Raw genomic sequence first — 5,281 nt, 5'->3', positions numbered from 1 at the left:
TGGACACGTTGCAAATGGACACGGCATTTGACACACAGTTCAATTGGACACGGTGCGTTTGGACACGAAAGAAAATGCACGTCGTTCAGTTACACACCGTTCATTTGGACACCGTTCAGTTGGACACCGTTTACTTGGACACAGTTCAGTTGGACACCGTTCAAGTGCCCACAGTTTACTTGGACACAGAAGGATGCTCACTGTTCACTTGGACACCGTTCATTTGGACACCGATCATTTGGACACCGTTCACTTGGACACCGTTCAATCGCCCACTATTCACTTGGACACAGAAGGATGCGCACTGTTTATTTGGACACCGTTCATTTGGACATCGTCCAGTTGTCTGCTGTTTATTGGGACACAGAATGATGTGCACCGTTTATTTTATCATCATTTAATTATGTATCGTTTGTTTATGCAATGGATATGCAACTGATGAGAAATAAAAAATAGTTTTGTAGAAAATATTTGTGTTTTTATTTCGTTTTTATCACATCCAACCACAACGCCATATGCCTAGAGATATTCTAGAGACTCTATAAACAACGACATATGATTGGATGTGTCCGTTTGTCAATGTGCGCATCTGGGACTCACTCCGATTTTCGTACTACTATTTGTGATGTAGAGTGTAAATTGTGGTTTTGATAATTATTTAGTTTAGCGGCAACACCTCCGATTTCGATGAAAATAGACTCAATCGACACGTTTTTGTATGCCAAACCACTTTTTCCTCTGACAAAATCGTCGCTCTCTACTGCGAAGCGAGATATTAATAGACAAAGTTGAGGGCGTGTTAGGTTAGAAAATCTATCATATCATTTATCTCTAGTTATGTAACTGGGGGGCTTCGTCTCCCAGACCTCCCTATCACGGGGGGTGGGGGCTATAGTCTCTTGTGCTTAAGCTAAAAAGTGAATTTCTCACAAAAGATTACAGCCCCCACCCCCTGTGATAGGGGGGTCTGGGGGGCGAAGCCCCCCAGTTACATAGCTAGAAATAGATGGTATGACAGATTTTCTAACCTAATACGCCCTCAACTTTGTCTATTAATATCTCGCTTCGCAGAAAAAAGAGCGACGATTTTGTCAGAGGAAAAAGTTGTTTGTCATGCAAAAACGCGTCCATTGAGTCTATTTTCATCGAAATCGGAGGTGTTGCCGCTAAACTAAATAATTATCAAAACCACAATTTACACTCTACATCACAAATAGTAGTACGAAAATCGGAGTGAGTCCCAGATGCGCACATTGACAAACGGACACATCCAATCATATGTCGTTGTTTATAGAGTCTCTTGAATATCTCTAGGCATATGGCGTTGTGGTTGGATGTGATAAAAACGAAATAAAAACACAAATATTTTCTACAAAACTATTTTTTATTTCTCATCAGTTGCATATCCATTGCATAAACAAACGATACATAATTAAATGATGATAAAATAAACGGTGCACATCATTCTGTGTCCAAATAAACAGCAAGCAACTGGACGATGTCCAAGTGAACGGTGTCCAAATGAACAGTGCGCATCCTTCTGTGTCCAAGTGAACAGTTAGCGATTGAACGGTGTCCAAATGAACGGTGTCCAATTGAACGGTGTCCAAGTGAACTGTGTCCAAATGAACTGTGTGCAAGTGCACAGTGTCCAAATGAACGGTGTCCAAGTGAACAGTGCGCATTTTTCTGTGTCCAAGTGAACAGACAGGCAATTCCACGGTGTCCAAGTGAACGGTGTACAAATGAACAGCACGCATCGTTCTGTGTCCAAGTGAACAGTGGGGAACTGAACGGTGTCCAAGTGAACGGTGTCCAAGTGAACGGTGTCCAAATGAACGGTGTCCAAGTGAACGGTGTCCAAGTGAACAGAGAGCATCCTTCTGTGTCCAAGTGAACAGTGGGCACTTGAACTGTGTCGAACTGAACGGTGTCCAAATGAACGGTGTGTAACTGAACATCGTGCATTTTCTTTCGTGTCCAAAAACAACGGTGCCCAAAAGTTTCGTGTCCAAACGCACCGTGTCCAATTGAACTGTGTGTCAAGTGCCGTGTCCATTTGCAACGTGTCCAATTGTACTGTGTCCATCTGAATGCCACTCGTTCCGCCGAGCGAAGCGCTGTCAAATTCCATTTTTGTTTTTGACGACGTGGTGTGTGACAAACAAGATACGATAAGAAAATACTTTGCTCACTGCGTCGACTGTTTCTATCTCTGTCAGACGTACGCAAAGATACCTGAGCATCTTATAAGGGATAATGCGAATCTGCTGATTCTCTTTAAGCAGGATAGTACCAATCTGAAACATGTGTACAAAGATCACGTGAACACTGATATGACTTACGAAGATTTTTGTGTGCTGTGTCGCGAATGTTGGCCGCAAAAATATGGTTTTGTAGTGATAGACAAGGACAGTTCTATGACGAAGGAACGATATCGGCGGGGATTTAACGATTTTGCAATACTGTACGTGACCATTTGTCGTTTAAACGTCAACGAGGAAACGTCTAACACATCGTAATGGCGACGTCAGATTACACAGAGATTAGCGACTCAGAGATTAAAGATGGCGAGAAGATGGAGAAAGAAATTGCGAAAACGAGCAAATCGATCCGTAAGAAATATCGAGCTTTGAAAACCGGTAAGATAGAGAAAGATATTGCGTTGGAAAGACACTTTCGACCTGTTTTCGAAGCCTCGAGCCTCTGAGACAGATTGTGGAACATACCACTCATGTGAAACCTGACACATCGGCCATACTGGAAAATGATGCATTATCGATCGAAGAGAAGAAACGCAGAGCCAAACGCTTACTTGTCGCCTCTACACCGATCTACCCAAAGCGGAGAAAATTAAACGTCAAAACGGATTCTCCTACGGTAACCTTCACACCAACAGACAACTTGCATCGTACACAATTGCGTGAAATGCCTCCACCACGCGTTACTCTGGCTACCAATAATGAAGATATTTTTGAGACCACTGGCGTTGATTCACTCGTAACATCAATTAGACGTGAGCTGCAAACGTCCGAGGGACAGGAAACTTTGCACGCCCATTTTGGTCCACTAGGGCAAAAATACATGGTAGCAGTCTTAAGCAGCGACAAACATACCACCATAGACTACGTAGACGGTGTGTATTTCAGCAGTGATGGAACGAAGCTCGGCGATAAAAGTTTCGACGTGGATATTGACGATAATATAATCATTGGCGGTGTAAAGTACGCGGGAACATCTGGTCTATATGAGCTGATTTTCAAGAAAATTCCCGACTATGCCGTCTACACGGAGGCCGATAAACAAAAATACAAAAGTATATTACTGGCGACGAATGCTCACAGACGCAGTCATAACGCGCTACAATCCGTGTTGAGTAACAGGGAGTACAAATACAAAAACATAATTGCACCCTTAGTGATTGGTACATCGATCAACATGGCGGGCACCCCGCATTTAACCACACCGCGTACCATGATATTGAACGATAATGCGATCGACTATGTTCACTGGGACGATCCCAATGAGCTGGTGAGTCGTTTGCGATTGCTGGAAGCCTCCCGACAAGCTGGCACTAACGCTCACGGCAATGAAATTCTATCCATTATCGAAGAACTTCGCGAGGCAGGCCTTGTTACAAATTAAATCGCACATCGATGATGCGCGTTGTTCGCATCGAAATGTCGATCAATAAATTTGGTGTTTCGCTCCAAAAGAGAGGACCGCCGACGATGGATTATTACATGCGGAGGGGAGTACTCAGAAATTACGTACGCGATAACACTCTGTGCATAGTCGCCTCCGACTTCGATGCGAAATCGCGCAAGATACAACGCGTAGCGCAACCGGAAGTCGACAGCGATGCGGTCAATAAACTCTTTGTGGAAAGAGGTCTCGTTACATTGAGAAAGAAACAGCAAGAATTTGAAAATAAACAGGAGGAATTTGAGAAAATCCTGATCAGACTTCATGCCGAAACACGTGCTATGTGGGAGAAAGTGTTTGCAGCGCGAGAACGCGTTGAATAGATGGGATTTAAAACGATGCGCAAAATTTCGTCATTCGTGATGAGGCAACCTTAGCGATCAAACATGCGGAAAACTGGTGAAGAAGGGAAACAACATAGCCCCGAAAAGTAACGATTGATGGAGGAGTTGTACGCTCCTGCGAGAAGGCATTTTCCTCGTAGACGCGTCATTGTGCGCGGATACGATGATCTGTGGCAGGCTGATGTAGTGGAGATGCGTTCGTATTCGCGGCTCAACGGTAGCTACCACTACATACTCACCGTTATCGATGTGCTGAGCAAGCATGCTTGGGCCATGCCGCTAAAGACTAAGAGCGGAAAGGAGGTAGTCGAGGCGTTCGGCAAGATAATTCGAGACAGCGGAAGATGTCCAACAAATTTGCAAACAGACCAAGGGAAGGAATTTTACAATACCGATGTGCAGAGACTCGCAAAGAAACACAACATCAATCATTATTCGACGTACTCGGTTATGAAGGCTTCCGTCGTGGAACGATTCAATCGTACGCTGAAGAATGACATGTCGAAAATGTTTACATTACAAGAAACCTACAGGTAGATCGACTCGCTATTGCGTCTTGTGTCGCAGTACAACAGACGCAAGCACCGGACTATCGATATGCGTCCTGCCGATGTGACCCCTACGATCGTTAAAAAACTCCTCGATACGGTCTACAGCAACGTAAAGATTGAAGCTCCGGCGAGATTCAAGGTGGCCGATCCGGTGCGCGTGAGCAAGTTCAAGACTGTCTTTGCTAAAGGTTACACGCCCAATTGGACTACTGAGGTGTTTAAGATTGTCAAGGTGCAGGCAACCAATGCTGTGACCTATCTGCTCGAAGATTCTCGCGGACAGCCTGTAGTCGGAGGTTTCTACGAGTAGGAACTGCCTCATGTTGCCAATCCAGACATGTATTTGATGGAAAAAGTGTTGTGCAGAAAAGGCGATAAGGTTTATGTGAAATGGTTGGGATTTGATAAATCATGCAACTCGTGGATACACATGGATAATGTGTTGTAAAAAATAACTGTTTATTATGATATTTGCTATATCTTATAATATGATATATAGTATAATAATAATAATATAATAATTATTAATATAAAAAATTAGTTATATATAATAATAACAATATGATATATAGTATAATAAGAATAATATAATAACAATAATAATAACAATAGTGATTATATATATATATATATATATATATATATATATATATATATATATATATATATATATATATATAT

Source organism: Odontomachus brunneus, unplaced genomic scaffold, assembly GCF_010583005.1.
Source record: "Odontomachus brunneus isolate Ranch 3 - 2012 unplaced genomic scaffold, Obru_v1 Obru_scaffold_336, whole genome shotgun sequence".
Taxonomy (NCBI): Eukaryota; Metazoa; Arthropoda; class Insecta; order Hymenoptera; family Formicidae; genus Odontomachus; species Odontomachus brunneus.
Note: the sequence above shows the minus strand (reverse complement) of the source record.